The following is a 19,313-nucleotide window of genomic DNA, read 5'->3' on the forward strand; positions in this document are numbered from 1 at the left end:
AAAGCCCAAGGTTAAGGAAAGGTTAAAACCCATCATTGAGCATTTAAAGGAGCAGGGGCTATTAATTCCATGTAATAGTCCATGCAACACTCCTATTTTGGGTGTGAAAAAGTCAAATGATAAATGGAAACTAGTTCAAGATTTATGAATAATAAATGAGGCTGTGGTTCCTTTTACTCATATGCCAAAAACAAATGGATTTTCTTGCTTGCAGGTCTGGGTAGACACTTTTACTGGATGGATTGAGGCCTTTCCCTGCTGTAGAGGACAGGCTAAGGAAGTTATAAAATTTTTAATCCATGGAATTATTGCCAGGTTTGGGCTGCCATGGAGCCTCCAGAGTGACAATGGCTCTGCCTTTAAAGCTGCTGTAACTCAAGAGGTGTCAAAAGCTCCAGGAATAAATATCACTTATACTGTTCCTGGAGACCCCAATCTTCAGGGAAGATAGAAAAGGCTAATGACATTATTAAGAGATATCTGCATAAATTAACTCAAGAGACTCAGGATAATTGGCTTAAAGTTCTACCCATAGCTTTAATGAGGGCTCGGACTGCCCCTAAAAAGCAAGGACTGTCCCCCTTTGAAAGTATCTATGGAAGACCTTTTTTATGCACAGACATTGTTATAGACCCTGAAGCCTTAGCGTTAACTAACTATACGACTCAGCTTTCAGCCTTTCAAGAGATGTTATGGAAACTCCGGGAGGTGACTCCTGACCCAGCCTCTGAGTCAAACAAGCCACTGTTTAACCAGGCACCGAGGTCCTGATAAAGACTTTGACATCTGGAGGCCAATCTCTCAAGCCCCTCTGGGAAGGCCCTTACCAGGTTATTCTTTCTTCTCCCACAGCTGTCAAGGTACCAGGAACTGATTCTTGAGTGCACCACACTCGAGTTAAAAAGTGGCACCCTGACCAAAACTAAACAATGTTGTTTTATGTCTTTATCCTCTATGCTTTCACCTTTTACTTTTCAGATGGGCCTGATAATCTATGTGGGCCTACTCCTGCTGACTCCAAAAGTCCTGAGTCTGCCGTTTGACCCTCAAGACAATGCCTTCCTGTCCTGGGTTCATTCTTACACTGCATTCCACAGTCTAATTTCTGGGTCCGCAGAGCACTCCCCTCTTCATCGGTTGAAGGTTTCCCATGGTGGGTTTCTTCATTTCAAGGAAAAGACTTTCTTCAACTCTGAATATCTTCACCAACAACAATCACGTGTGATGCCTTTCTTTAATCCGATGATATTTGGCAATCCTAAAATGGACTAGTGTAGCACTTTGTACCTTAACTATGGACATAATGTGACTTTTGACTTTGGTTATACATTATCTTGGTTTAATGACTATTTTGCTGCTCATAAGAAGTTCAGGTCCTCCCTTTTGCCTGGCCAGGCACTCATTGGAACTGGACCCTCAGTCACGCTGCTTTGCGCCTAGTGGGACCTACTGGATATGTGGCTCTTATGTATGGGCATGGCTTCCCCCTGGTTAGATAGGGAGATGCACCCTGCTGCTGCTGCTAAGTCACATCAGTCATGTCCAACTCTGTGCGACCCCATAGATGACAGCCCACCAGGCTCCCGTCCCTGGGATTCTCCAGGCCAGAATACTGGAGTGGGTTGCCATTTCCTTCTCCAGTGCATGAAAGTGAAAAGTGAAAGTGAAGTCGCTCAGTCGTGTCAACTCTTCACGACCCCACAGACTGTAACCTACCAGGCTCCTCCATCAATGGGATTTTCCAGGCAAGAGTACTGGAGTGGGGTGCCATTGGCTTCTCCGGAGATGCACCCTAGGTTTACCTTTTACTCACAGCTTCATATTTTCAGAGCTTTCAGAGAAACCTGCTAATCTGCCACCTTAAAACTCACTGGGTAAGGTCTGTATTTCACTGTTATGATTATCTGGCTGCAATATTCATTCCCTCTCTGGGAACTACAAATGTTATGCTATGAGTTGATGCTCTAACTTTACTCAACAGGCTTTACAAGATTCTCAAAAAGCTATTTCAGCCCTTGCTGCTGCTGCTGCTGCTGCTGCTAAGTCACTTCAGTCGTGTCCAACTCTGTGCGACCCCGTAGACGGCAGCCCACCAGGCTCCCCCGTCCCTGGGATTCTCCAGGCAAGAGTACTGGAGTGGGTTGCCATTTCCTTCTCCAATGCATGAAAGTGAAAAGTGAAAGTGAAGTCACTCAGTCGTGTCCGACTCTTCGCGACCCCATGGACTGCAGCCTACCAGGCTCCTCCGTCCATGGGATTTTCCAGGCAAGAGTACTGGAGTGGGGTGCCATTGCCTTCTCCGTTTCAACCCTTAATGCCAAACAAATACAAATTAGAAGGGTGGTTTTATGACAGATTGGCCTTAGATATTCTAACGGCCATACAAGGAGGAACTTGTGTTATTATTCATACCCAGTGTTGTACATATATACCATATATGAGTACTAATGTTACTCACTTTATTAAACACATGAGCAGGCTATGGATTCTCCTGAAGCCTCAGTCACCTCACTTTGGGAAATGTTAACTAGCTCCCCTTGATGGAAACCTATCTTAAATGTAATAACTCTAATTGTTCTGTTTTTACTATTTGCTCCCTGCATCTGTAACCGTGTAACTGGATTTGTTTCTAACCATTTGAAAGCTTTTAAGTCACAAATAGCTGTCCAGGCTCCTAAGAGTCCCACAGACTCCTCCAACTATTATTTGGGGCACATGGATCAGAGATCCTCAATATGAGGGTTAGGAGAATATGTTGCCTCAGCAATTTAGGGATGACGCCCTTCAACAGCAGGAAGTAGTTATGGAATGAAAATGATGCCCCTTTCCCTTGGCAACATAATTCTCCTAAAAGAAAAAGGGGGAATGAGAGAGTCAGTTACTAGGCAGGTTGATAAGAAATCCGGAGGTCCCCAAGGAGAGAGAGGTCTGGAATTCTCAAGGAGGAGGAAAGGACAAACGTTTTGTTTTTTTTATTTCTCTGCATTCCTTAGTCTTAGTCACATGAAACTTTTTTTTTCTTTAAGCCTGGAACTGATGATTATACAATAAACAACTCAGTTTAAACTCTGTACTAGGGATTATACAACAACAGTGTATCCTGCTTGAGGAGTTTCTCCTTCCTGAAAACCTTCTGACTAATTCTGATATCTTAGAATGTATGCTATTGGAGTGGGTCTGATAGGATTTTCCTATTGTTAAGTTTTAATCCTGTTGTCCTAAAGTGCAAGTTGTGGGAGTGAGTCTGGTAAAATTTTTACAACCTTGAGACATTTTTTTGACTTGTAATAGCTAATTTTAAAAAGTATAATTCCCTTGCTAAAGACTAGTGAGGGGGGCACTCTCCATTTCCCTTCTGATGTCTATGTCAGAAGCTTTCTCTGTCCATTTTTATACTTTAATAAAACTCTGCTATACAAAAGCTCTTGAGTGATCAAGCCTGGTCCCTGGTCCCAAAGTTAAATCTTCTTCAGAGATCACAAATCCAACACTGTTCACCGTAAGCTCTCAGTCTCTTACATCTCCTGCATTGGCAGGCAGGTTTTTTACCACTAGTGCTACCTAGGAAGCCCCAGTAGAGAGAAGGGAAGGCTTAATAATATGGTGGCAGCCTTGGCCCCAGTAGAATCCTATGCTGACAGAACAAGCCTCAAAATATCTTGCTCAACCACCAACCTCATTTGAAAATTAGCATCCATTTGGTTTCATAAATGTGTATTATAGTGACCACACAATCAATCCAGCAGCTGATAGTACCAGAGAAAACATTGTCATGATCTTAAACATGATTCTGATTTATAATGTCAATCTTGTAAAAGTTCACTCTTAGATTATTCATAAAAAATATTTTGGTACATTTTCTTAGAGCTACCATATGACCCTGCAATCCCACTCCTGGCCATATATTGGGAGACAAACATGGCCTAAAAGGGTACATGTACCCAAATGTTCATTGCAGCACTGTTTACAATTGCCAAGACTTGGAAGCAATCTAAATGTCCATCAACAGAGGAATGGATAAAGAAGATATGGTACATATATACAATGGAATATTACTCAGCCATTAAAAACAAAATAATGTCACTTGCAACAACACTGGTGGATCTAGAGATTGTCATACTGAGTGAAGCAAGTCAGAGAGAGAAGTAGAAACATTGTATGACATCCCTTATGTGTGGAATCTAAATACGTGATACAAATTAACTTATTTACTAAACAGAAACAGACTCACAGACTTAAAGAATAAACTTATGGTTGCTGGGAGGAAGAATAAGAGGGAAGGGATAGTTAGGGAGTTTTGGTTGGACATGTACACACTGCTGTATTCATGTTGATGTCTGGTAGAAACCAACACAATACTCTTAAACAATTATCCTTCAAATAAAAATAAACAAATTAAAAAAATAAAATGGATAACCAACAAGGTCCTACTGTATAGCACATGGAGCTCTGTTCAATGTTATGTGGAACCCTGGATGGGAGGGCATTTGAGGGAGAATGGATACACATATATGTATGTCTGAGTCCCTTTGCCATCCACCTGAAACTATCAAACATTGTTAATCATCTCTACTCCAATACAAAATAAAAAGTTTAAAAAAAAAGACCCAGTGCAGCCAAATAAATAAATGAAAACAATATTTTGGTACATTTTCAGATTTATCCTCATCATCTAGAAGTTCATTTTATGATGGTGATTTTGAGCTTTGGCTTCAGCTTGGACTCACTATGATTTTTTAACACTGGCCTTTGAATATTTGGCAAAAATATGTATTCAATGAACTATAATAAAAACCACACATGATGGGAAATAGATAACCCCTGCAGTGTTTGGTAGATGTCTGTGGCTCCAAATCTGAATAAAGGGAAATCTCAATAAGGTTTTTCTTTTGTTGTTGTTGTTCCCAGAGGAGGGCTGGGATTGATGCAAAGGTGTAATTAAAGGAATAGGAGAAGTGAGATGGTGTCTCCCTGACAGACAACATGGGTCAGGAGGTGGGGAAAGGGTATGATTATGGGGAGGCACATTTTGTATCTTCAACATGCCAAGCAGCACTGAGAAGAGACCCAAAAAGGAACCTTATGATACTGCAGTAACAAAATTAAATCTCCTTCTTAGATAGGGTTTCAGGCAGGACCTCCTCATTCCAGATTTGTCTTTAGACCAAATGCTATTAGCATGAAGATTGGAGATGTTTGGGTATCTACTGACAGATGCAGGAATTAATTAAGCATAGTAGTGGAGGTGCTATGGGGATGCAGGGATTAGAATCCCCAGGGTCACCACATTACCAGACCAGGCCAGCACTGAGAGCCCAGACTCTGCCCCCCACGGCCACTTGCCAGCCTGTCTATCTTGCTCAGTGTGGAGATCAGCTGTCCAGACCCCTAATTGCTAACCAGCTGCTTACTTCGCTTCATTGTTCACAGAGATATTTGAAGCAGAATAAAATTTACCTTCCAATTACATAGAATGCCTAAATTGCTCTCTACAATTCCTGAACCTATCTGAGTATTTATTGAGCATCTAACATGAAAAAAAAAAAAAAAACCTAGTATTCAAAAGCACTTGGCATTATCATAGAACAAGGTGGTTAGGAGTATGAAATATGGCTTCCAATAGGGCTTGAAATCCTGACTCTTTCAGCTCTTTGACCTTGAGCAAGCTATTAAAAAAATTTTCTGAGTCTTAGTTTTCCTCACATATAAAATGAGATTAAAACTCTGACAGGACAGATGAACTGTAGCTACCCATTTTTTTTTTTTTTTCTTTTCAACTGGAGTTCTCAAGTCTCGTCAAACTCCTGGTCATTTAACTGGCCTCACCCACCTCGTTAAGGTTTTTGAATTGTTCTCCTGGTAGAAAAGATTCGAATTGGAGGAAGGATGTCAATTTGTCATAAGCTGTGTTCATTCTGGACTCAGAATTCAGGCATATTAGGAAGCAGCTAGGGCTTCCCTGGTGGCTCAGACTGTAAAGAATCCACCTGCAATGAGGGAGATCTGAGTTTGATCCCTGGGTTAGGAAGATCCCTTGGAGGAGGGCATGGCAACCCACTCCAGTACTCTTGTCTGGAGAATCCCTGTTGACAGAGGAGCCTGGCAGGCTACAGTCCATGGGGTCACAAAGAGTCAGACACAACTGAACAAAATGAGCACAGCACAACACAGGGTCTGTTTAAGGGCAGGCCAAAGAGATACAGGAAAAATCGCCTCCCCAAGAGAAAGCAAAGTCCAAACAGCCTGACTCAAGACTGAGGGGCCAGTAGATTTAAAGAATCACCAGAATTCTGACCATAAATATTTTAGTTACCTCTTAGTGAATTCAATGATGCAAAGTGTACCCTATTATAGTACTTGCCAATCTGGAGATTTATGAGGTTTTAGGGAGGTATCCCTCTCAGGTGTCAAAGGCTTAGTGTATTATCTTATAGAGTCTCTCTATTCTTTTAAATAACATTTAAGTTGGTTTCCAAACTCTGGGATAACAGGAAGCTTACATAAGCTACTAAAGGCAACTGAAATCCATAGCAAATAATAAGTTATTTGCTTAGATTTCCTGGGCAGGGGATGTTTCCATCAGGTTATGTTAAAACAGCATCTACCTGAGCAGAGAAATTTATTTCTGTATTTACTGAAAGCTCCCTATGAGTAAAGTACTAAATAAACAGTGTACTTAGACAAGGGGTTACAAAGGCAGCAAGATATAAGTCCCACTTTCAGGCAATTTGTACTTTAGTTTGACTAAAAGTAACAATAATAGTTTATATTTCTATGACAGTTTACATTTTTCAGAGTTTTAATACCTAACCTCATTTCATCCTTAAAGATTCTCATGACCACTTTAAAGACGAGGAAACTGAGGTTCCAAGAAGTAAAGACTTTTTTTGAATATCATAAATTGAATACATAACCACAATTCAAACACGTCTTCTGACTCTTGGTTGAACTGTCTCATGCATTATAGCTGCATCTTAAAAATAAAGATCTATGCCTTTGCTTTATCAAGGTAGAAGGGAAGGAGCAGAAAAAAATTTTTTGATTGATTTCCCCAATCAATCAGGGCCCAGTCGGGGGCTGTTATAGTCCATCTGGCTCTGACAAAAAAGCTATCAAGGAATGAGTAGAAAAAGAAAACTGTTTTTCTACCATCCAAAAGAGCCACCCGGGAAGCCCCAAAGAAGGAAGTGGAAAAAAAAAAAAAACAGAAAGTATTAAGAAGACTTGAACTAGAATCAATGGTGTGATCTCTTACAGGATCTTTCTTGTTTACCTTTATATGTCCCAGTGCCTGCCACAGGGCCTGGGACATAGTAGGTATAGGCACTCAATAGAAAACGTGTTGTCTAAATAAAATATCAATGGGAGCAAACAGATAACCATGAAACATATTGTAATTTCAAACATGGTAAAGAAGGAATCACAAAGCAATAGGGATTAGGTGTTTAACACAAGGAGTTTGGGAAATTAGCTATTTAGAGAAAATCAAGTTATAGTCTTATTTTATAATATAATCTCATGCTGTGCTCAGTCACCCAGTCGTGTCTGACTCTTTGTGACCCGGTGGATTGTAGCCCACCAGGCTCCTCTGTCCATTGGGATTCTCCACCCAAAAACACTAGTGAGTTGTCATGCCCTCCTCCAAAGGATCTTCCCCACCCAGGGATCAAACTCAGGTCTCCTGCATTGCAAGCAGACTCTTTACCATCTGAGCCACCAGGGAAGCTCAAGAATCCTCGAGTGAGTAGCCTATCCCTTCTCCAGTAGACCTTTCTGGCCCAGGATTGAACTGGCATCTCCTTCACTGCAGGCAGATTCTTTATCAGCTGAGTGAGCTACCAGGGAAGCCCCAGTATAATCTCATAATGTCAAGTAAATGCCAGATTAATCAAGAAGACACATGCCAAGAACAAAACTATTTTTTAAGGCAGAAACTAACTAGAAATTGCTATTTCATTAATTCCTAATTGATTTTCTAAATATAAAATAAGAAATCATATTGTAAACAGCTAATAGCAAGATTACATAAAAAGAAGATTTGGTTCTTGATTTTAAATTTTTAAATTTCCGTATGCCCAAGAACACCATGAATGTCATTTATGAGCTAGGAAATATATTAACAATAAATTTAAAAATATTAATAATTTAACATATTTAAAATATAAAAAGCATGTAAAAGTATCACTTATGTAAAGAACTAACAATTCAATAGAAAAATAAATAAACTAAGAAAAATGGTCAAAGACATAAAAAACTAATTTATAGAAGAAAAAATGGAAAATAACTGAAAAAAATTCAACCTCACTGCTAATCAAAGAAATAAAGGAACACTGAAATATTTTTATGTATTTGTAAAAATTTAAATTATAATGCTCAATACTGTCAAAAGCATGATGAAACAGCCCTCCTATAAATTGATGGAATAAATTAAAATGGCACAAACTTTCTAGAAGGCAATTTGGCAATTGTGACCAGATTTTTTAATGTACATAGACTATAAATTAGTACAGACATAGCTCCCAAATCCTGTGGGTTGGGTTCCTAACCACCACAATAAAGCAAATATCATGATAAAGCGAGTCACACAACTTTTTTGTTTCCCCAGTACATAAAAAAGTTACATTTACACTATACTGTAGTTTATCAAGTGTGGAATAGCATTATGTCTACAAAGGACAGTGTACATACCTAATTTTCAAATATTTTATTGCTCAAAACTACTAACCACCATCTGAGTTTTCAGCAAGTCATAATCTTTTTCCTGGTTTTCTTGCCTCAATATGGATGGTTGCTGACTGATCAGAGTCATGGTTGCTGAAGGTTGAGGTTGCTGTAGCAATTTCTTAAAATAAGACAATAGTGAAGTTTGCTGCATCAATTGACTCTTCTTTTCATGAACAATATGTACAGTAGAACCTCTTTCAAAATTGCAATCAGTCCTCTGAAACCCTGCCACTGCTTATCAACTAAGTTTATGCAATATTCTAAGTCTTTTGTTATCATTTCAACAGTCTTCACAGCATCGTCATCAGGAGTGGATTCCATCTCAAGAAACCACCTTCTTTGATCATCCATAGGAAGCAATTCCTCATCCATTAAAGTTTTATTATGAGATTGAAGCAATTTAGTCATATCTTCAGGCTCCACTTCTAATTCTAATCCTCTTGTGGTTTCTACTCCACTGCAGTTTCTTCCTCCATTGAGTCTTGAATCCCTCAGTTATCTATGAGGGTTAGAATCAACTTCTTCCAAACTCATGTTAATGTTGATATTTTGATTTCTTCCCATGAATCATAAACATTCTTAATTTCAGTTCTTCTGCCCATTTTTAATCATTTTTTTATGTCAAGTTAGTATGAGCTGTTTATAGTGTTATTCACTCAGTCGTGTCCAACTTTTTGTAACCCTACAGACTCTTAGCAACCTCTGTTGATACTTTACTGTATATCTCAGAATAGTGACATTGTAAGGGATTTTTTTATTTGTTATTTTGTTTTTGCTTTACTGTTTTAAAATTATTTTCAAATGTTGGTAATTGAAAAATTATTTATTTAAGACTGTAAAGAATACTGAGAAATCTCTGGGCAATAGGATTACAAATATTCTTCACTTTCTTCTGGATAACTTCTCTGTATTTTTTCAGTATCTTTACAAAGAGTATGAATGATTTTTATTGAAAGGAAGAAAAAGTTATTTTATACACAAAGAAGATATGGGTATCTCTTGAGTGTGACATTTTATTTCAACATAGTATTTGTACAATTCTATGAAATATATTTTTAATAATAAAGATCTGGTCTGAATAAGCTAGAATAGATGAAGAGTTCAAGATGGAAACAAATTTGGCAGTGAGTCCCAGGTATCAAATATCCTTTCAGTTTTTTCCACAAGGAAAATGTGACAGAAATGAAGACTTATTCCCCTCATTTTCTGTTCAGCTTCCATGGCAGACTGTGGGATGGAGAAGGCTTAGCTGCAGGCTTGCTGTTTTGTGCTCAGAATTTGAGGGAGAAAGGAACAATAATTAGGGTGTGGCTAAGCAGAGAGGTCTTAAGAGTAGTATTTATAAGGTATGTACACATTTTTTCCCTGGTGGCTCAGAGGTTAAAGCATCTGCCTCCAATGTGGGAGACCAGGGTTCGATCCCTGGGTCGGGAAGATCCCCTGGAGAAGGAAATAGTAACCCACTCCAGCATTCTTGCCTAGAGAATCCCATGGACAGAGGAGCCTGGTGGGCTACAGTCCACGGGGTCCCAAAGAGTCGGACACGACTGAGCAACTTCACTTCACTTCACAAGTTAAAACAAACAAAAAAGTGTTGTTGTAAATAATGTGTTTATTTCACCTTTGTTTGAAGTTTAAATAATGGTAAGCAACTTTTCAATAAAAAATATCGAAAATGTAACAATGGCTGACATATTGAGGGCTTGCTCTATGTCAAGCACTGTATTAAATTTTGGCCATGCAGTTTTTCCTTTCATCTGAACAGCAACTCTACAAGATAGGAACTATTTGAATCTCCATTTGAAAGATTTTGGAAAAATTAGCTCAAAGACATTAAGTAATTTGTCTACATTCCTAGTAAGCAGTAGATCTGAATTACCAGGTTTATCTGAAGTTAAGCTCCAAGCACTTTATATTACCTAATATATCTACTAAAGCTAAAAAACAACAAAAATGCATTCACATGGTCACCAACATACTAACTAAAAAGTTAAATAGTAACACTGTCCTTAAAAGCCCAAAACAAGAAACTACCCAAATGAACATCAGTCATTGAACAGATAAATTGTAGTATATTTACACAATGGAATGAATTATCTACAACTGCAACTAAGAGATACACCACAAACAAATAGGCTATCACAAGCATAGCGTTGAGCAAAAGAACTCAGGCCCCAAAGAGGACATAATGCATGATTCAATGTACTTACGTAAAACATGTGAAAGACAATCAAAACCAACCTATGGTTTCAAAATCAGGATAATGATTACTCTTTGAGGTTGGGAGGTGGTGGCAGGTGAGGATAGTGGCACATGAGGGGTTTCTGAGATGCTTTTAATGTTCTATTTCTGAATTTGGGCCCTGGTTACAAGAACGTGCTTACCTTGTGAAAATAAATTGAGCTGTACACCTGCCATATATGTAGCTGTCTCTATAGCTAGTGATGCCAGAGAAAAACGTGGTTGGTGACAGACATCTAGTTTAGTTGCTACCATGGGGAAACCTCAAACACACTCCATGCATGAGAAAGTAGTACGAAGTGATAAAGGTGGGTTGTGGAAATACTGATCTGATAATGATCAGCTTTCTGAGATATAAACAATTAGCTCTGGGGAGTGACAAGTAATATGCCACAGCAAGCTCACTTGGTTACTTTTCCATCAGAATTCAGAACCACAGAGTGTCTGTTTGGACAGCAGGAAAAGTGTTTGCTTTAATATCACCACCTGCAGAATGAAATTCAACCAATTAAGTTAGGAAATTGCCATTTGCAGATAATTATTATTTAGTTGGTTTCTAACTTCATAGCTCTGCAGCCATTTGAGGACAAGGTCTCAAAACTGCCACAGGGTGTGGTGTCGGAGTTGGTCTATTTTAACTTAATGATCTGGAAGAGGAAATAACCAGCATGGTAATGATATTGCAAACGATGCTAAATTGAGAGTGTTGCAAATGCTAATAAAGGCAAAGGAACAAAATGAGAAGACTTTGCTGATAAAATCTGGGCTTTAGTAAATAATACCAGTGCATTGAATTCCTAAATCTCTACCCTAACAATAGATTCCTGAACACATTCTTTTGTGCTCAAAAAAAGTCTCATATCTAAAAAAATTGAATATTCTATTTCAGTATTGAAATCCTAAATAAATTTGTACAATTATAGGATAGTATTAAATTTAAAGAAAAGTTGCAAAAATTGTAGAGAGTCCCCATATACTTGACACCCAGTTTTCTCTATTATTAATATGTTACATTAGTATGGTACATTTCTCACAGTTAATGAACCAATATTGATATGTTATTATTTATTAAAGTTCATACTCTTTGCAGATTTCCTTAGTTTTTACCTAATGTTCCTTTTCTGTTCCAGGATCCCATCCTGGACCCCATATTCTATTGGCAGTTTTGAAGACCACTGGTCAGATATTGGTATTTTGAAGAATGTCCTTCAGTTGGAATTTCTCTGATGTTTTGCTCATGATTAGACAAGGATTGTGGGTTTGGGGAAAGAAGACCACAGAAATAAAGTACCAATCTCATCACATCATTTTCAGGGTACATACTATCAACATGATTTATCGCTGCTGATTTTGACCTTGATCACCTGGCTAAGAAAGTGTTTGTCAGATTTCTCCAATGTCCTTACTTTCCCCCCAACCCTCAGCAAGATTTCATTTTTCTTACGGCTGAGTAGTAAGTATTCCATTGTGCGTATATGTTTCTGTATGTCTGTGTATGTGTGTATTTCACATCTTCTTTAACCATTCATAATTAATTTATGACAAAGGAGCAAAGAACATAGAATAGAGAAAAAATAATCTTTTCAAAAAAGGGTGTTGGGAAAACTGGACAGACACATGCAAAAATTTAAATTAGAACACTATTTCACACCATACACAGAAACAAACTCAAAATGGAGTAAAGACTTGAATGTAAGACCTGAAACCATAAAACCCTTAGAGGAAAACAGACAGTGTGCTCTTTGACACTGGTCTTAGCAATATTTTTCTAGATATGTATCTTCAGAAAAGAAAACAAAAGCAAAAATAAAAAGGACTACTTCAAACTAAGAAAGAAGCTTCTGCTCAGCAAAGGAATCTTTCTGCTTTCTTTTGAAAGTGAAAGTGAAGTCGTGTCCGATTCTTTGCGACCCCACAGACTGTATAGCCTACCAGGCTTCTCCTTCCATGGGATTTTCTAGGCAAGAATACTGGAGTGGATTGCCATTACCTTCCCCAGGAGATCTTCCCAACCCAGGGAATGAACCCAGGTCTCCCACATTGTAAGCAGACGGTTTACCGTCTGAGCCACCAGGGAAGTCCTGCTTTCTTTTGAATCTTTTAATTAGTGTATTTTTGACCTTTCACATTTAAGATGACTATTGATATAGCTGGATAAAGAATCCACCTGCAATGCAGATGACGCAGGAAATGCAGGTTAGATTCCTGGGTCAGGAAGATCCCCTGGAGGAAGAAATGGCAACCCACTTCAGTATTCTTGCCTAGGAAATTCCATGGACAGAGGAGCCTGGTGGGCTACAGTCCATGGGGCCACAAAAGACTCACACACAACTAAGTGACTGAGCACATCTTGTTGAGTATTTTGTATGATTTCATTTTGTCTGCTCTCTTAGAATATAAGTCATATACAATTTTTTAAAAAATCCTAGCAATGATCCTAGAGTTTCCAATATATTCTTTTAACTAATCTAATTTCATATCTAAATAACACTATATGCTTTAAGTGTGGTCAAGTACCTTAGAGTATTCCAATTCTCCCCTCCCATTTTTGTAACATTTCTGTCTTGTCACCCTGCTTATTTAACTTATAGGCAGAGTACATCATGAGAAACGTTGGGCTGGAGGAAGCACAAGCTGGAATCAAGATTGGCGGGAGAAATATCAATAACCTCAGATATGCAGATGACACCACCCTTATGGCAGAAAGTGAAGAAGAACTAAAGAGCCTCTTGATAAAAGTGAAAGAGGAGAGTGAAAAAGTTGGCTTAAAGCTCAACATTCAGAAAACTAATAAAATCATGGCACCCGGTCCCATCACTTCATGGCAAATAGATGGAGAAACAGTGGAAATAGTGGCTGACTATTTTTCTGGGCTCCAAAATCACTGCAGAGGATGATTGCAGCCATGAAATTAAAAGATGCTTATTCCTTGGAAGGAAAGTTATGACCAACCTAGATAGCATATTAAAAAGCAGAGACATTACTTTGCCAACAAAAGTCCGTCTAGTCAAGGCTATGGTTTTTCCAGTAGTCATGTATGGATGTGAGAGTTGGACTGTGAAGAAAGCTGAGCACCGAAGAATTGATGCTTTTGAACTGTGGTGTTGGAGAAGACTCTTGAGAGTCCCTTGGACTGCAAGGAGATCCAACCAGTCCATTCTAAAGGAGATCTGTCCTGGATGTTCATTGGAAAGACTGATGTTGAAGCTGAAACTCCAATACTTTGGCCACCTGATGCGAAGAGCTGACTCATTTGAAAAGACCTTGATGCTGGGAAAGATTGAGGGCAGGAGGAGAAGGGGACGACAGAGGATGAGATGGTTGGATGGCATCACCAACTCAATGGACATGGGTTTGGGTGAACTCCAGGAGTTGGTGATGGACAGGGATGCCTGGCATGCTGCGGTTCATGGGGTTGCAAAGAGTCGGACACGACTGAGTGACTGAACTGACTATCATTTATTCATTCATTTCATTTCAGATTTCATTTATCCATATGTTATAATCACTAAGTGCATTGTTACTACTATTACTATAAGTAGTCATTCTTAGATCAATTAAAAATAAAAAATTAAAAGATTTTACTGTGTTTTCAATTATTTATTTCCCAATGATCTATCTTTCTTTTTATAAATCCAAGTTTCTGACCTATGTGATTTTCCTTATGCCTAAAGAACTTCTTTCGACATTTCTTGCAGGGCAAATCTGCTGGCAGTTGGCTGTCTCAGTTATTGTTTGTCTGAGAAAGGTTTTATTTCTCTTTCATATCTGAACGTTAATTTCTTTGGATATAGAATTCTAGATTGGTGATTATTTGTTTTTAAAACTTTATTTCATGCCACCTTTTTCTTGCTTGCATGGTTTCTGTTTAGAAGGCCACTATAATTTTTATCATTATTTCTATATAGATAAAGTGTTTCTACTTCCACTGTAACCCCTCTCTCCAAATTTCTGGCTTCTTTAAAGAGTCTCTCTTTGTCTTGGGTTTTCTGTAGTTTAAATAGGATACGCCAAGGTATGGGGTTTTGAAGAGGGTTGCTTTTGTTTTTGTTTTGGAGGGGAACTATTTTTCTTGCTGGTGTTTTATGAGCTTCCTTGATTGATGGTTTATGTACATCATTAGTTCTGGAAGGTTCTCAAATGTAACTGCTTCCAATTGTTTTTCTGCTCCGTTCTCTTTTCTATTAATAATATTCCATTTACATGTATGTTATACCTTTTGAAATTGTCCCACAGTTCTTAGATGCTCTTTTCTGTTTTTTTCCCCCACTGTTTATTCTCTTTGCACTTGCGTTTGAAGAGGTTTTATTAACCTATTTTCAAGCTCATTGAATCTTTCCTCTGTCAAGTCAAATCTATGGATGAGTCCATCAGTAGCATTTCCTTTTGATTCTTTCTAGAGTTTCAGTCTCTGTACTTAACATTACCCATCTGTTCTTGCATATTGTCTACTTTTTCTATTGGAGCCCTGTGGACAAAAAGAAATATTGTCTGCCATTTCAGTAAACAATGACTGTTGCCTGCTATCAAGCCATCAGCCACTGCAGACACCTCCCACAATGCACCCTGAGGGGAATTCAGGATAGAGAAAAACTAGATACTGGCCCTGGATAGTTAAGATACATAGAAAAGGGAAAATTTCAATAAGCCCAGACTCTTGCATCTTCCTATGCATAGAAAAGAACTAAAATCATTAATTTGAGATGTCTGATTTTTGTGATTAGCAGAAATCTTTTGATGTTTCACTTCATGTTTTGTTTTGTTTCTTCAAAAAAAACTCCTACATACCCTGTTGCTCCCCTGCTGCTGCTGTTGCTGCTGCTAAGTCATTTCAGTCGTGTCCAACTCTGTGCAACCCCATAGATGGCAGCCCACCAGGCTCCACTGCCCCTGGGATTCTCCAGGCAAGAACACTGGAGTGGGTTGCCATTTCCTTCTCCAATGCATGAAAGTGAAAAATGAAAGTGAAGTCCCTCAGTGGTGTCTGACTCTTAACGACCCCATGGACTGCAGCCTACCAGGCTCCTCCATCCATGGGATTTTCCAGGCAAGAGTACTGGAGTGGGGTGCCATTGCCTTCTCTGGTTGCTCCCCTACCTCTGTGGAATAGTTTTCTCAAAGCTATCTGAGAAGCTACCTCCCAGGCTATAGTCCTCAATAAAACCCTGAATAAAACATAACTCACAACTGTTAGGTTGTGCATTTTTATAGTCAGCAGACCTTAAATATTAATCACTGTCATTTTAGATTGTCTAATGAATAAAACATCTGTTTCATATGTGAGTCTGGTTCTTATGATTGCTTTATCTCTTCAGACTCTTTTTTATCTGGCATCCAGGCATGCCTTGTATTCTATTGTTGAAAACCAGACATATATGTGTGTGTGTGCACTCAGTCGTGTCCGACTCTTTGCAACCCCATGGACTGTAGCCCACCAGGCTCCTCTGTCCATGGGATTTTCCAGGCAAGACTATTGGAGCAAGTTGCCTTTTTCTTCTCTAGGGGATCATCCCAACCCAGGGATAGAACCTGGGTCTCTTGTGTCTGTTGCATTGGCAGGTGACTTCTTTACCACTGTGCCACCCAGTAATAAGTACTGAGGCAAAGAGGCTTTTAATGTGAATATGATTGTTAATCTGGCTGGAAACTGGGCTCTGTTTAATGGTTTCTGTAGCTATACGTGCCAAAGACTTCAAAATCCTCTAGTGTCTTTTCCTTCTCCAAAACAAAAACAAGGATACTTCCTAAAGTACTCAAAGAAAGTATTTCTTGCTGCTCTTTTGGCTATAATTCACCCTTACTATACTAGAGACCTATGGTAAGTATGTAGGAGGTGAGCATTTGATAATGTTTTGCTTAAATCTCAGTGTTTTAGTGGTCCTGTGTCTCAGAACTATAACCTTCACAAATATTTCTCCAGTGACATGGATTTTCCCCCTGCCCCAACTCTCTTCTTGGCTGCAATATCCACAATCTATTTCCTAGGTGAAGCTCTGACCCTTGTTGATCATGCTTTTCTGCCCTAGGTAAGACAGGAGGGCTAGAGGAGCCTGTCTGAAGTGGGAGGAACACTCTTCCTCCATTTGAGGTAAATATCAGGAAATGTTTTATCCCCTTGACGCTATAGGTTTTTGTTATGGAGAAGACCCTGGGATCATTTCACAAAGATTACTCTTCTCCTCCCCGTGCCAGAACCATGAGGGGATCTTTCTCACATTTTCCCCAGGAGAATCTAGTTCACCTCTGTAGGTAAATTCCACAAAATTGTGCAGCTCTTTAAAACTGCAACCCCAGGATTTTCTCACTCTCTAGCTAGTCCACACTCAACCTTCAGCAATTCATCAAAAATTACCATTCAAATGTTCCTATTAGTCTATATCTCCAAAGGCTTCTGCTCCATGTTAGCAGATCTCAGTTGTAACTATCTAGATGCACCTTTCTATACAGATTTCAGAGTGATTTGCTCCAGAAACTCAGTTCTCTAGTGGGTCCAAAAAAATTGTTGATTTTCAGCTTGTCTAGATTTTTTTTCCTCATAAAAACAGGAGTGAAGACTTCTAAGCTCTTTACATGTCAGAGCTGAAACCAGAGTCTGTCCATCATTGCATTTAAATCAAAGAATATGACTAAAAGATTCCCAGTGTTATGTTTCTAAGAGGGGCATTGGGAAATGACATTTATCTAGTGTCTGAAATTTTATAGAGTAATAGTTTAATCAACAAATAATTGTTGAGTGCCTACTATTGTAAGGGATGAGGCCACCTCAATGAAAAAAACAAAGTCCCTTCCTTTATGAAATTTATATTCCAGTCAGTGGAAGACAAAAAATGATGATCCATGCTATAAAGTGAAATACGAGTGGGCAAGGATGATACAGAGTGATAGGATGGAGGCTGGAGGATGCTGGTTTGTTTTTTTTTTAATTTTTTTTAAATCTTATTTTATTTTTAAACTTTACATAATTGTATTAGTTTTGCCAAATATCAAAATGAATCCATCACAGGTATACATGTGCTCCCCATCCTGAACCCTCCTCCCTCCTCTCTCCCCATACCATCCCTCTGGGTGGTCCCAGTGCACTAGCCCCAAGCATCCAGTATCGTGCATTGACCCTGGACTGGCATCTCATTTCATACATGATATTTTACATGTTTCAATGCCATTCTCCCAAATCTTCCCACCCTCTCCCTCTCCCACAGAGTCCATAAGACTGTTCCATACATCAGCGTCTCTTTTGCTGTCTCGTACACAGGGTTATTGTTATCATCTTTCTAAATTCCATATATATGCGTTAGTATACTGTATTGGTGTTTTTCCTTCTGGCTTACTTCACTCTGTATAATAGGCTCCAGTTTCATCCACCTCATTAGAACTGATTCAAATGAATTCTTTTTAATGGCTGAGTAATACTCCATTGTGTATATGTACCATGGCTTTCTTATCCATTCATCTGCTGATGGACATCTAGGTTGCTTCCATGTCCTGGCTATTATAAACAGTGCTGCAATGAACATTGGGGTACACGTGTCTCTTTCCCTTCTGGTTTCCTCAGTGTGTATGCCCAGCAGTGGGATTGCTGGATCATAAGGCAGTTCTATTTCCAGTTTTTTAAGGAATCTCCACACTGTTCTCCATAGTGGCTGTACTAGTTTGCATTCCCACCAACAGTGTAAGAGGTTTCCCTTTCCTCCACACCCTCTCCAACATTTATTATTTGTAGACTTTTGGATCGCAGCCATTCTGACTGGTGTGAAATGGTACCTCATAGTGGTCTTGATTTGCATTTCTCTGATAATGAGTGATGTTGAGCATCTTTTCATGTGTTTGTTAGCCATCTGTATGTCTTCTTTGGAGAAATGTCTATTTAGTTCTTTGGCCCATTTTTTGATTGGGTCATTTATTTTTCTGGAGTTGAGCTGGAGGAGTTGCTTGTATATTTTTGAGATTAGATTCTGTTTTAAAGAAGATAGATTTGCATATGTGAAGTCCTGGGGCCCACCATCTCAACTACCCTGTTGTAAACAAAATGAAAAAGAAAGAGAAAGGAAGAGCGGGGAAGGAGGAAGAAGACAGAAAAGCCTCTTTGAAGAGAAAAAAATTGGCAATACTCAAAGGAAGTAAAGGAGTGTCTCTATAGGATATCTGAAAGAAAAGTATTTAGGGAACATAAAGAAGGCCAGTGTGGCTGGAGTAGATTATTCCAAGAGTCACAGGAGAGGAAGTGGTAGGAAGCTTCATCATGTGGAGCCTCATTAGCCACCATAAGGATTTGAGTTTTCACTCTGAGTAAGATTGGAAACCACTGGAGAATTTTTCAAACAGAAGAATGGCATGAGTTCACACATTTT

The sequence above is a fragment of the Bos indicus genome, chromosome X (assembly GCF_029378745.1).
Source record: "Bos indicus isolate NIAB-ARS_2022 breed Sahiwal x Tharparkar chromosome X, NIAB-ARS_B.indTharparkar_mat_pri_1.0, whole genome shotgun sequence".
Classification (NCBI taxonomy): domain Eukaryota; kingdom Metazoa; phylum Chordata; class Mammalia; order Artiodactyla; family Bovidae; genus Bos; species Bos indicus.